Source organism: Urocitellus parryii, chromosome 10 (assembly GCF_045843805.1).
Source record: "Urocitellus parryii isolate mUroPar1 chromosome 10, mUroPar1.hap1, whole genome shotgun sequence".
In the NCBI taxonomy this organism is placed as follows: Eukaryota; Metazoa; Chordata; class Mammalia; order Rodentia; family Sciuridae; genus Urocitellus; species Urocitellus parryii.
Window position 1 is genome coordinate 66,299,875 of NC_135540.1, and position 14,166 is coordinate 66,314,040.

General features: G+C 60.4%; 1 pseudogene; it reads right to left on the minus strand.

The window, feature by feature from the left end:
* Positions 1-420: 420 nt before the first annotated feature.
* The window catches only part of LOC144257148 (cilium assembly protein DZIP1-like), a 38,000-nt pseudogene continuing 24,254 nt past the window's right edge, over positions 421-14,166 (minus strand).

A 14,166-nucleotide genomic window follows, 5' to 3' on the forward strand; every position in this document is an offset into this window, starting at 1 on the left:
ATCATGGCCAATACTATTTTAGTACCACCACCATCATCAGCATCATGTCCACCTCCACCACCATCCTCACCATGACCAACATCACTACCACCATCAGCACCAATATCACCATGACTATCACCAAGACTACCACCATCAGCATCATGTCCACCGTCACCACCATTCTCACATGACCAGCACCATCAGCATCATGTCCACCACCACCACCATCCTCACCATGACCACCACCATCAGCATCATCACCATCAGCACCCACATCATTCCATGACCAACATCACCACCACCATGACCTCACATCATCACCATCAACTCCCATCCAGCTCGGACCACCAAAGAGAAGCAGGAAGGTGAGGTGGGGCAGGCGTAAGCTTCCCATAGCTTCACTTGGAGCTCTGGTGGGCTGCTTCCCTGAGATGTGGCTCAAGCAGCGCCCATTTCTCCAACCCTTCTCCATGTTCTGGTCTCCTCTAAGGTGGCCTTGAAGTTGCCGCAGTCCAGCTGCAGCAGAATAACCGGGGGGCTGACGAATAAGTTGTGTTCGTTGATACAGCAGGATTGGGAGCCGTTTATTGTAGGGCAACAGAGCTATTTATACATTTTGCACAGCTTATCTTAATTAGCATAAACTAGATACATCAATCAACCAATAAGGCATCTCCAAACTTAATGGCTCGCTTTTGTTACTTTTCAAACCACTCCCTCTGACATTTTGCCAGGCACCATCCAGACTTGTTTACGAACTCTTAACATTTCCCTGGCAAAATACCAGGTGTTATTTTTTACTTATTTACAGACCTTAACAATTACAGACCTTAACAGAAGTCTCTGAGTTAGCAGAAGTGCCCATGGGCAGCCTGGTGTAGGAGTTAGACTGGAGGTTGTGACTTCGGGTTCAAAATGATGTGTTTAGAGATGCTGAGGGTGATGTTGCCACCATGAGAAGCTGGGGAGTAGATCATCCAGGTAGGCTGTATGCAGCAGGCCAGGGCCCCCAGCTGGCTTCTCAGATCTGCTCTCCAGGGCCACTGAGCTACGGCATGAACCGGCCAGCAGGTGGCGCCTCGCCTAGCTTAACCAGCAGCCTGTGCCCAGCTCCCAGCTCCTCTCAGGACCAGGTCAGTCCAGGGCAGCCCAGGCCTGATCCGAGCAAAGGTATCTAACCCTCAGCCATAGCCCAGTGCCAGGGCAGGGAGTGACAGCCTTCTCAGAAGTCCCAGCTCTCATGGGTGGACCTCGCTGCCCTGGGTGGGCGTTATGTGGGTGAGAGGAGCACTTCCTACCCAGGGGCTCCTAGAGCTGCCCAGGAGGACCAGACCCCAGGGTGGACCCCCGGCTGCAAGCACAGGCCCTCTTAGGCTCCAGGTGGACTGACCCGTTCTGCAGGCTTGTGGGACGCCCTGAGGTTTGGGGCAATCTACATGGAGAACACCTGGGTGGCATGAAGAAGCAGGCAGCCAGTGAGCCAAAGGCCTGCCCCGGGGCCACTGCCTGGTGCATGGCCAAGTCCACTCTTGCTGGAGGGGAGTCTGGAAGGACAGGATTTCCATCTCCCATTGGCCCCGCAGCCTGACATCACCTGAAAGTGACTAACACATGTCCCCTTTAACCAGGGCCATTAATTGAAAACACTTAATTACTCTGCCCAGGAGAGAGATCAAATGAAGATTGTGTCCCTCCACAGCCACACGTATTGACTTTGTTCTTCCAATTAGCCGTCAGGCCAGCGGGTCCTCTGGTGAGACTTGACCTTACCATCACCTGAGCACTTCGGTGGCTATGGTCCATGCCAGCTGACCCTGCTGACCTGGCGCCCCTTCCTGCAGCACCTGCCTGGTCCTCTTGGCTGGGCATGGCTCCACTGATGGTTTCACACATGTGGTCACCTCGAAGCCGTACGGCTGCCCACTAGAGGAACATCCTGCTTGCAATTAACTGCTTTATTTAGGGCATATTTTCCTTCCAAAGCAATTAGGTTTTTGTAGCCTTTGGAGAAAGCAAGTGACCCGGAGCCAATACCTGTAATTCAGGCTCAAAGATGGATGAGACCTATGGTGGTGTGTTATTGCCCCAGAACTGGGCTGTGTCCTGCAGACATTCCCAGTAGGGACACACCTCTGTCCTGGAGGGAGGATCCCGGCCGGCAGGCCTCACTGATGTGGAGCTCGCAGGGCCACAGCCAAGCTTGCAGGCCACCCTCCCCACCTCCCTCCTTCCCTCCACTCCCTGTTCTGTCCCCTCCCTGGCCCTGTCCCCCCAACCCCGCCCAAGTGCCACTGCATGCAGATGTCTGATCATGGACATCCTGGAGTCCACCCCACCAGCCTACAGCCTCAGTCCCCCGGTCCCCCATATTGTATGTGCTTCTTCCTCTCTGGCCAGCACTTGGACAGCACCTATGTGACATGTGGCCATAGTTTGTTCTCAGGGCTGAGCAGTATTCCACCTTGTTACCCCTTCACCTGCTGAGGGGCTTTCTGGGGTTTCCAGGTTGGACTGTGGCAGATAAAGCTGCACTGAGCTTGGTAAAGCTGGACATTTGATGGACACGTGTGTTCCTTTCCTCCGGGTAAGTGAAATGGCTGGGTTATGGTCCATGTAAGTTTCAGCCATTCAAATGGGTGTGCAGTGGTGCCTAATTGTGGCTTAGTTTTCATCTTTCTAAGACAAGTAGCGTCCGGCATCTTTCTTGGGCTCTGGTGACTCTGGTAGAAATGCCTGCTCAGGGAGCGAGAGGTGTGCTCAGCAGTGCGCACCTGCCCAGCATGCTCGAGGTCCTGTGTGAAGTCAGGGCTTCCCTCCTGGAGCCCAGCCCAGCAGGTGTAGGCAGTAAGCACCTCAGGAGGATGGGCAGAAGCTAGTGGAGACTGGAGAGGGACTGGCCTGCAGGCCAGGGAGCTCAGGTCCTGGTGTGTGGGACTGTGGCAGGGGCCCAGACTCCTAGCATGGCCACACCTACCTGCTGTCCCCTCCTCTGCAGCCTCAACTCATCAGTGAGGCCAGCCATTGTCCTGCTGCTGAGCAAGGGAGGCAAGGCTGCTGCCCTGGAGCAGGAGTCCTGCTGAGAGCCACCAGGGTGCTCCCAGGGGGCTTCTGCCTCAGTCCCAAGCAAGGGAGGGCTGAGTCCTGAGGCCCAGTGCTCCCCGAGATGTGGAGAGGGAAAGGAGGATTCTAAGCAGGGCACCCCTCACCTGCCCAGAGAAGACCACCCTGCTCTGCTTGGCGCCTAGCACCAGGAGGCTGGACTCCTCTGGTCCCCTCCCCTTCCCAGGTGAGGCAGGTAGGGCAGCTAGCCTCGTGCATGGATGGGCCTGCCAGGCGGTCCTGTCCATGTGCAAAGCTGGCTTCTCCAGCTGCCAACCCACCAGGCCCAGGGAAGCAGGTTGCCCCAGACAGCGAACAGAGACACAAAGTGTGAAAAATTGGACTGACAGCCCTGCGCGGGAGCTCGCTGAGTGAGTGAGCAAGGGCCTGGAGATTTCCATTTATATAGCACATTTCACCAGGCTGGGCCCGTGCCCGGGCCTGTGCCCATGCCCGTCCACCAGCCCCACACCACCAGCCGGCCTGGGAGTGCCCACAGTGGGCAGAGCTGGGTGGGCAGAGGTCCTCCGATGAGTCTGCCTCTGCCCTGCACAACAGGCCTCTCCAGAGACCTGGGCGAAGCAGCTGCAGCCCAGGCCCAGGATGAGGACTGCTGGACACCCAGAAATGAGCTGCGTCCCCTTCAGGTACATGTGCCCCACCCCCATCATGAGGCAGCTGGAAAAGGACCTCCAGGGGTGACCCGGGTTAGGTGAGGTCACAAGGGGGGAGGTCCAGAGGACAGGAAGACACCAGAGGTGTGGGGGTGCAGTGAGAAGGCGCCGCCTGCAGGCCACAGGGAGAAGCGCAGAGCAGGTGGCCTGGGCAGTGCCTGGGCTCTATTCTGCCAACTGGGCATCAGTGGGGAGAAGCAGAGGAATGACTCCACGGGAGAGCCACCCACATCCCTGGAGGCAGCAGCCCGCGCTGGGGCAAGAGGAGCGGCAGAACCCACACCCAGAGGCAGGAACAGGACCGCCAGATGCTCAGGACAGAGCTCAGCCCGGGGACAGCGAAGGCACTGCTAGGCTGGCGTCACACCCCCAAGGGGAAAGCCCAGGAGGTTCAGGGCTAGACCCAAGTTCAGAAGGAAGTCCAGCGGGAGTCCCCAGGAAAGGCCCAAGAAGGCGAGCGTGGGCTCCAGGGTCCAGGCCTGCCGCAGGCGGGCAGGAGTGTGCAGCAGAGCCACCCAGTTGCCAGTCGGCCACACTCCTGGGAGGTAGACGCGAGGTTGCCAAAGGCGGGCCAGGACAGAGGCTGGCAGCCTGGCGCAACCGCCGCTGCCAGGAGGAGGAGCAGGGCTGCCTGGGCCTCCCAGCCGCAGACTGGCCTGGCTCTTTCGGGCTTTTCCTTCCTTCTTCAGGGGAGCTTTGGATCTTTTTCTTTATGAGTTTTCTTTTTAAACCAATTTTAGCCTTTCATCTCTCTCTGCCACCTTTTGTCTGTTTGGGGGAGAGTCTTGTCATTTGAAATGCCAGAGTTTATGTAGTCACATTTGTCAGTCTCCTAGGTTGTCTGTGTTTGTGTCACATGGGAAAGTCTGTCCCCTCTGGAACCACGTCTTAGGAACAGGGAAGTCCTCACTGCAGCCTGTTTTGATCCTTGGGGTGTGGGGTGCCAGGCAGAGGCAGGCAGGCGGCTTTGGTCCTACTGCCCCTCAGTGCCCACCCAGTGTCCACCCCAGTGCCCACCCAGTGTCCTCTAGTGTCCCCATTGACCACTCCAGTGTCCCCCAGTATCCATCCTGTGTCCCCTAGCACCCATCCAGTGCCCACCCAGAGTCCACCCAGGCAGGTCTAGAGCTCCGGTTTGAGCTAGACTTCAGGCCGTGGTGCCCTGCGTAGGTCTGGTCCTCTCCACAGTTCCCACAGTGTAGCCTGGCCACTACCCCCTCCTCGCCCTTGGGGTGGGGGTCCCTTCTGAGACAGAGGGCAGCGGCTGGGTAGAGGTCAAGACAGACCCTTCAGAGGCCCCCTCTCCTCTCACCTGAGGATGTTCTTGCCCACCCATCTGCACCAAAGTGGGTCCTGATTGGCTCACATCGGGAGTGGGCACAACTGGGCAGTCTGGTTTGGCTGGGTGCTCTTGACCGGCAGTCCCACTCAGTCTGACGGGGGGCTGAGCCACTCCCAGGTGGCCAGGGCTGGGTGCTAGAGGTAGTCCAGAACTGGCCCTGGGAGCCCAACACCTCCTGCAGAGCTCCTTGGGCCTGGCCACCGGGATAGCTGGAGCCCTGAGGGGTGTCCACTGCCACCAGGGCCTCCAGGGGGGCTTCTGGGAGGGGCTGGAGGGTGAAGGGTCTGTCCTCTGGTCAGATGGAGGAAGAGCATGGTGGGAAGCCCCTGGCTGGTCTGGGGACTGTGGTCACCCTGGGACTCCAGGTCCCTTAGAGGGACACCTCAGAGGAGGATTGACAGGTGTCCCTCTGCTCCTGTTGGGGAGTTGGTGAGCCTTAGAGGGACCACTTGGGAGCAGACAGGCCTGTTGTTGGCCACTGGGGGAGAGTCAGGTGGGCAGGGGAGGTCCCAGTGGATGGGCTATGGGACTCAAGCTGGGCACTGGGAGCACCTGGCTCCTGCACGAGGGCCACAGCTGCTGTTGCAGACCCACCTGGGCCCACAGGTGGTCAGCCTCAGGGCAGGACAGGGAGGGTTCGCTGGCTACCGTGGCACCCAGACGCTGGGTCTGCAGTCCCAGGTACGGCCCAGACAGAAATGCTCCAGGACGGTAGGCTTCCACTTGGGCTCTGCCTCCATGTTTTTTGCCGCCCGTGAGTTATCAATCTCCGCTCCCTCAAAGACAAATGCCGCATCAGGCTGGCCGCCCGGACCCCCATTTATCACCATTTAATATGTATTAAAGCGCTCTCACCTCTGATTGCAAAAACAAACAAAACTGCATGGACCACAGGCCGGCAACAGGCGGGAGGCGGCCGGCAGGCTGGGCACCCCTTCCCTGGTCCCTGGCCTCGCTGTGCTGGCCAAGGCTGTGGGTCCTTGCTAGGGTCTACAAGGGCAAAGACAACCTTCTCATTCAGCCTGGGCCACAGTTAGTGGAGGACACGGCCTGCCCCCCAGCCTGACCTCCCGATGAGGTCCTCATCAGTCCAGAGGAGTGGGTTGGCCCTGGCCAGCAAGCGTCCGGGAAGGCCCTGGCATGTCTGCACAGGTCTCCGTCCTGCGAGACTCATGACTGGCACAGGTGGCCTGGGATTTGGGGACCCCACTGCAGGGAGCCACCTGAGAGCACAGGAAGGGGTGGGGTCCTGGCTCTCCCTCCTGAAGCCCTTGGAGCCATGGCCCCCGTTAGAGGGGGAGCTGAGGGACACCCACGAAGGGCTGGGCTGGACCCAGGACCAACTTCCACCAGGAGTGGACCTAGCTCCAGGGAAACCTGGACACCAGAGCTGCAGCCGCAGACACTGGCGTGAACAGAGCCCCTCCCTGGCCAGTGAGGAGCCTCTGGGAGCGTCCCCTCCACAGATGGAGAAACCGAGGCACGGGGCAGCAGCTCCTACCCAGCCTGTAGACGGGACATGCAGCTACTCCTCTTCCAGTGGGGACCAAGGCACCCCCTCCCTGTTCTCTCTCAGGCATCACCAACCACTCCCTCGCCCATCCCATAATACGCCAGGCCCAGTCCCGTGGGGGTGGAGCCCCTCTGCGGCCCCAGCAGTGGGGGCTGCAGGGCTGCTGTGGGATGGAGGGGCACGGCTCGGGCCACTAAATCACCCCACGCCTGTCACCAGCACTGCTGCGGGAGCTGCCCGAGTGGAAATAACAAATGGCTGTCATTGTGGAGCCCAAACCTGTGATTATAATTATCACCCCCTCGGTGACCTTGCATAAACTTTGATCCCTCTCCAATGGAGCATTTAAATAGCCTTCGCTGCTGCTCGCAGAGGCCGCCCGCAGCTGTCCCAGCACTGGCTCCCAGGGGGCAGGGACGCCTCTGGAACCACTGTGCCTGCTGGAGCTGCGCCTGGGCTGAGCTGGGGTGCCCAGTGGCCCTGCTCCCCAGGCCGGTTCACAGGAGAGGGCACTGGGGGTTGAAGCCCAGGAGGTGGCGCCAGGCACTGCCCCAGCCCTGTCAGGAAGGTCGGAGGGGTCAGAGGTGGTGGGGCCCTCGTCCCCTGGCCTTCATGGGGCTGGGGACCCAGCCACCTGCCAGCTCCTGTGGTACTCAAGGCCCTGAAGCTCTTCACCAGCCCGGGGTCCCTGCCACCTCCTGCTTGGCCAGGCCCCCTGCTTCCATCGTCCCCGACACTCATTCGCCATGGAGGGTCCAGGCCCCAAGGACACTTCAAAGATCTGGCTTTGTGGCTTTGCCCAAGGCACCAGGGAGACCCTATCCTACAGCTCACGGTCCCTCAAGAGTAACTCCCCTCCAAGGACAGGACCCAGCACATGAAGCCCAGGGCCCAGCCCTGCTGGACAGCCCAGCCCTGCTGGACGGCCACACCTGGGAGCCCTCCTTGGGGCGTGAGGGATCTGGACATGAATCAGTGTTCCTCTATGGCCCCCGAACACATGGCCCTCCTACCCAAGGCTGCCCAGCGTGGCCTGTTCCCAGGTTGGGCTTTGGACTCCAAGCCTAGAGGACTGGGCCCATGACCCTCGGGGCCCAACAGACTGGGACGCACAGCTGCCCCGTCCAGCCCTCTCACACACAAGCCCTTGGTTGGGGGCAGGTGTTGGGGGGTGGTCTGAAAGCTTCCCAGAGGGCCAGAGCAGAGGGTCCCAATGCCCACCACCAAAGGCACTGACGAGTCGTGTCCTGGAGAAAGTCTTTGGCTTAGTTTGAGCAGTGGGCTCTCCATGTGGGTGAGAGGAGGAGTCCCTTATGTCTGGAGCACCCCCTCCCAGGTGGGGGGATGGGTGGAGCTCTGCCCTCCCTCCCTCCCTCCCTCCCAGGGATCGACCTGTGCTGGGAGACCCCAGACTACACTGCCCCTGGAGCTGACAGGCATTGACTAACTCATGACAAGTGCAGGAGTCCTCGTGAGGGTGGCCAAGGCCTGCAGGGGTTAGTCACTGTCCTGAGGAACCGTCCGAGCAGGCAGTGGGGAGGGAGTTCCAGAGGGTGTCAGGGGACCCTGCACAGAGCAGCCAGCTGCTCTGAGAGGCAGGGCCAGCCCAGGCATGGGGCCAGGGTCCCCTCTCCTGCCCTCACACGGCACATCCACCACACATCTGTTCCTACTTGCTGTGATAGCTGGAGATGCCAGTGACGTGCACCCATCTTCCTGGGTGGGACAGCCATGCACTCAGGCCCCCTGAGAGCCCCCCTGGCTCCTGCTCAGGGCCTGCAGGGTCAAAGTCCCCACAGCCACAGCCCCTCTGTTGCTTCCCCAGTGCCTGTCCCCCACGCGCCCCTCCAGAGCTGTTCCTGCCCCTGCTGAAGGTGCTGGGCTTGACGTCCCCTGCTCGGGATCCCAGCTCACCCTGGAAACTCACAGCTATCCTCTGGCCCTGGCACCTAACAGCCAGGGCTGTCACCCCAGAGTGGCTGGAGGGTGGCAGGAGGGTGGCAGCTCCAGAGAGCGCTCCCTGACAGTCCCTGCCCACACAGGGCTGGACCTGCAGGGAGACGGGAGGGTGGGGGGGGGCAGGCTAAGTGTCTGCAGGCTCCAGAGCTCAGCCTCACCAGGACTGGCTCAGGTGAGGTGCTGGGGCAGACCCCCCTCCGCACCCCCCACGGCTCTCGCAGGGCTCAGCTGCACCCCAAGAGTGGGAGTGTGGTGCTGTTTGAGGAGGGAGCCCCCCCCCGCCCCTTGGGGGCCTCAGGTTCTGGCCAGTCCTAGGCGAGGGCAGAGCTGGGGTCCCTGAGGCAGGTGCCTCTGGAGCTGGGAAGCACAGTGGCCTGGACGGCCGCGGCGGCACAGGTGCTGGGACTGGGGGTGTCACAGTGCCCGTCGTCCCACCGCTGTGTGGTGACAGCCCAGCCCCAAATGAGCCACTCTGAGGCCACATAATTGCTGGCTGCCATGGGATCACCCTTGACCCTCACAGGAATGGCTGTCAGATCAGTGCCAAAACCTAGCTCTTGGGGCTCAGAGGGGTTGTCCCCACCTCTCCTGGGTGATGGTCTCTGTTCCTGGGGGACCTTTCACTGTAAGAGCAGCCAAGCGATGCTCCCTGTCGACGGGGGCTGCAGTTCTCCCCCCAGACCACCTGGGTCCTCAGGGACTTCCCCAGGGAAGCCAAGGGGCAGACCGCTGGGGTGCAGACCCCACAGAGCCGAAAGCAGATAGAGTGCGCCTGCGGTGGGGGCCCTCACTCCAAGGCCACCATGGGTAAGTCTGGCTGTCCCCACCCTCACTGTCCTCCTGGGGGAGCCACCATCTATCCCAGAGCCTACTGGGCCCCTCCCTGTACCCACCTGTGGCCACACCCACCAGGAGGCTGGTAGTGGGAAGGCGCGAGCCACCATCCGAGATGTGTCCCAAGGCCTGGGTGGGAGCACCCTGCCACTCTGCTGCCTTCCTCAGGCCTCCCTCTTACAGCGGGCCCCTGGCTCCAGAAAGGCAGGTGGGAGGTGGCCCAGGCCCTGGGCAGCCCTGGAGAAGCTCTGGTGCTGTCCACCCTGTGTCGGGGCTTGGTTCCCTGACCAGCTGAGAGGGTTCCGGCCCAGTCTCTCCAAAACAATCAAGAGGGGAAGAAGAAAATACATCCAGAGGCCAGGACCATCAGAGGGCCACATCACTCTGGTGGCCAGTTGTGCTGTGCCTTGTGGCCACTGTCAAGACACTGACTTTTGACTGTCACACAGTGTCCCTCAATTGTGCAAAGCTCTGGGGCTGTGCGGAAGGAGCAGTGAGGCTGTTGGGGGGGGGGAGACGACGATGCAGACACGCATGCACACGTGCCATGCGCATGTGTCCAGATGTGTGAGCGCATGTGCATGGATGTGCACTCAGACCCACACAGCTGGACACGTGTCTGCACAGACAGACGTGCGGGGCTGTGCACAGGTGCACACAAATACTTGGGCCTCTTTCCCCAGCATGCACTCAGCCTCGGCCTGAAGCACATGAGGAGTAGTGACCTGAACACCCTCTTGGGGGCTCCACCTGGTCCAAGCTGCCAGAGAGAGGGGTAGTCAGAAGGGGTATTCAGAAGGCTGGCATGGGCATGACACATGGTGGGCCCAAGCCATAGGCCTGGCGAGCAGGAACGAGCGGCTCCAGGAGGGGTGCTCCGTGCGGTTCGTCCATCTCCGTGCCCATTGGCTCAGCGTCCTCCCTCTCCTTCTCTGCCAAGTGCTCACTCTTCCATTCCTCTCTTACCCACTCTTCTATCCAACCACAGATCTGGTCCATCCACCCATCACTAGTCCATCAGCTCTATCATGGGCCTGTCTATCTATCCACCAAATCTCCATCCATCTCTGTATCTACTGCTTCCACCAACTTACACGTGAATCGATTTTCCATCAACCAATTGACCTATGGATGTGAGAAGCCTGGATTCTGGTGGCCACAGGTGGTGCTGGCCCTTTCCAGAAATGCACAGAGTCCACCCATGTCTGGGCGGGAGTAGCTGTGCAGTTGGAGATAGAGCTGGCAATGTGACAAGGAGATGTCCTCTTGTAGGTCATTGTTGTTCTCACTGATTGAAAAAGTGGGTCCTCAGCTGAGAATGAAGAGGATGCAAGGACACTGGGCAATTTAAGGAAGGAATGGAGGGGGCTTTCTCTGAAAGCCAAAGAGCATGAGGAAGAAATGAATAGGGTTGCTTGGCCGAGCTAAGCACCTCTGAAAAGCTACAAGTGACAGACAGCTCAAAGACATTGTGTTTGGGTTCAGCCACATCCAGCTGCTCAAGTTCATGAACATATCCACCCACTGGCCAGCAGTCCACCCACCCAGCCATACTCCTCGACCTGTTCTATCCACCCAGTCACTATCCACCCATCCATCCATCCATCCACTCATCCACCCACCCACTCATCCATCCACCCACCTGTCAACCAACCAACCATCCATCTATCCATCCACTCATCTACCCATCCATCCACCATCCACCCACCCACTCATCCATCTACCTACCCACCCACCCACTCATCCACTCACCCACTCATCCATCATCCATCCATCCTTCCACCCACCCACTCAACCATCCACCTATTCACTGGTCCACCCAACCATAAACCCACTTATTCATCCACCTACCCACTCTTCTATCCATCCATCCATCCACCCACCCAACCCACTCATTCATCCACCTACCCACCCACTCATCCATCCACTCACCCCCCTTCCATCTGTCTTCTACCCACCCACCATCCACCCACCCACCCTTCCATCTATCCACCTACCCACCCACTCATCCATCCACCCACCCACCCTTCCATCTATCTTCTACCCACCCACCATCCACCCACCCACCCTTCCATCTATCCACCCACCCACCCATTCATTCATCCATCTACCCACCCACCCATCCTTCCCCCCACCACCACCCATCTTCTCTGGTGTCCATCACACGCCCCCCTCCTCCACTTCAGGGAAAGGCATGAGTAGCAGGTGCTGACCCTGCCTTCAAGGAGTGTAGAAGAGGGACAGTGCGTGCCTGTGGTGGTGCTTGGTCCCTGTGTGTCAGGCTGCTGAACCTCTGGGAATGATTGCCTGAGCCCCATCCCCCACAGAGTGTCCCAGCACACCCTGGACACCAGCCTGGGTGGCCCAGAGCAGAACTGTGTGAGCTGTGCTTGGGGCTGGGGGCACACTCACTGCCCCTTCCAGGCCAGGCTTGGCGCCCTGGGGCACCCAGGTCCACGGCCCACATCCTATAATGGCAAGATGGCAGGACATGAAAACGTTCATGTGCCCTGTGTGACCCCAGGTCCCCTCTGCCCGCTGGGGAAGTGGGGCCCAGGAGATGGAGGAGCCCTGAGTCCCGGCCCCAGCATGCTGTGACAGTGGCCCTGGGGAGGGCTGCGGGCAGCATAGCCATGCTGGCTGTGGCTGGCCCTCAGAGGAGAGGCCCAGAGCTACCCGCAGAGCCCGGTGCATGGAGCACCCCAGCCAGCTGGGTCTTCTCAGGGCCTCCTCCCAAGGCACGTGGGGGTGAGGAAGAGGCACGCCTGGGGAGACCCTTCCTTGGGCCAGGCGCTTAGCACTGCCCCCTGTCGGCTGGACACGGCTGGTCAGCCACCAGGCACTTGCCCCCTGGGCAGGAGGAGAAGGCTGTGGCCAGCTGGGTCAGCTGGGCCAGACCAGCTGGGGAGGGGGCTCTGTCTGAGCCACAGCAGTCCCTGGCTGAGTGCTGGGGGAGGAGGCGGGTGGTGACAGCGGCTGTGACGCCACACACAGGAGCACCCTGCAGGAAAACGGGCTGGGGACATGGGACTCCTCCCCAGCGACTCCTGTCCCACAGGACAAGGCCACCCCTGCCCTGTCCCACGCTTGGTGCCAGCTGCCTGACCGGGCATGGTGTCTGAGCCTGGACTGAGCACGGCTCTCCCTGGCTCCTAGCAGCTCCTTCACAAGCGTCACCCGTGGGACCTCAGTCATGAGGACTGGCTGTGGCGTTCCCCTGAGAACGCCCTGGGTCCCCACCCTCCTGTCCTGGGCCAGTGGCTGCCCCCTGGGTCACTACAGCTCCCTGTCCCCACCTGCAGCTGCTCTGAGACCCTGGGGGAGTCCCTGTGGTCATCCTGGCTCCAGAGCCTCTCCTCTGCGGTGACCTTGAAACGCAGGAGGAGCCCAGTGATGGCGGCGACTGTGCTCCCTGCCAATCTCAGCACCTCAGAGCTCCATCTGTCTGCTCCTGGGCTCCCTTCGTCAGCCTCCCAGACATGTCCGCCGCCCCCACCCCGAGCCCCCTGCAGCTGAGAACGCGTCCCCCAGCCTCCGCCTGGAACCTCAACGCCTCCATCTTATCACGTCTGTTATTTATGTGTCTCCTCTGGGCAGATGAAACAGGACCGCAGAAACCACAGGCCGCGCCAGCAGCAATGGACAGATAGACCCAGGGAGGGGCTTCACGGGGTTCTGGAGGAAGGCACACTGGGCCTCCTATGGGGCCCCCTGCCCTGGGCCATGGACAAGAACCCAGTGCCCCCCACCTGGTCCTAGAGCACGGTCCACCTATGGGGCTGGTCATACTGTGGGGCCCCTTAATGACTCCAGGGGACATGCCAGCTCCCTGCAGGCTCTCACACAGACGGGGACATGGGTAGCCTCACCAGAACACAGCAGCCAGTGGTCAGGCACAGCCGGGCTGGCCTGTTGGCTCTTGGCTAGCAGAGGGCCTTCACGGGGATACAGGAGTCCGTGCCCACCTGCCATGTGGATGAGATTTCTGTGTGGTCTTGATACTTGCTCTCCAAGCCCTGGGGACATTGGTTGGAGACCTAGAACAATGGTGACAAGTGTTTGCCCCCAAAATACAGAACTAGCAGGTCTGACACTGCAGCTGGGATGGGAGCGGCATGGAGGGGCCTGGGAGGCCCCTTCCACAGAGCAGGCATGGATGAGGGGTCCAGGCAGCAGAGTGCAGGAAGAGCAACTGTGCAAAGGCCCTGAGGCAGGAGGTGGGCCTCTCACAGCCCATGTGCACTGTCCTGTGGAGACATTGAGCTGGTGGTGCAGCCAACTGAGCAAGATCCTGGTCACAAGAGGTGGAAGAAAGACTCCCAAGAGCAGTTCCAGAATTTCAAGCTAAGGGTGCCCCGGGCCTGCAGGGACTGTTTCCTGCAGCAAGGCTTGCTCTGGCTGTGGTGGCCAGGGCTGGGGAGGACAGTGCAACATGCAGTGCTCACAGCAGCTGGAACCAGGTAGTGATGTAACTGCTGGCAGGGAGGGACCGACAGTCACCCCCCGGCTCCGTGGCCCTCTCCTGGGACTCCCCGTGCTGTGCTCCTCCAGATCCATGCTGAAGCCCAAGCCCAGCACACAGGGGACCGCTTGCAGACGGGGCATTGAGAGTCCATAAGTCAAAAGGGGCCTCCAGGGCTGACACACAGATCAGGGTACCTGCAAGGACAGCTCAGGAGAAACCAACCGTGTGACCTTGCTCTGACCTCCCTGCCCGGGGTGGGGTGTTGCTGAGGTGACTGAGCAGACCCGTCCTGAGCGAG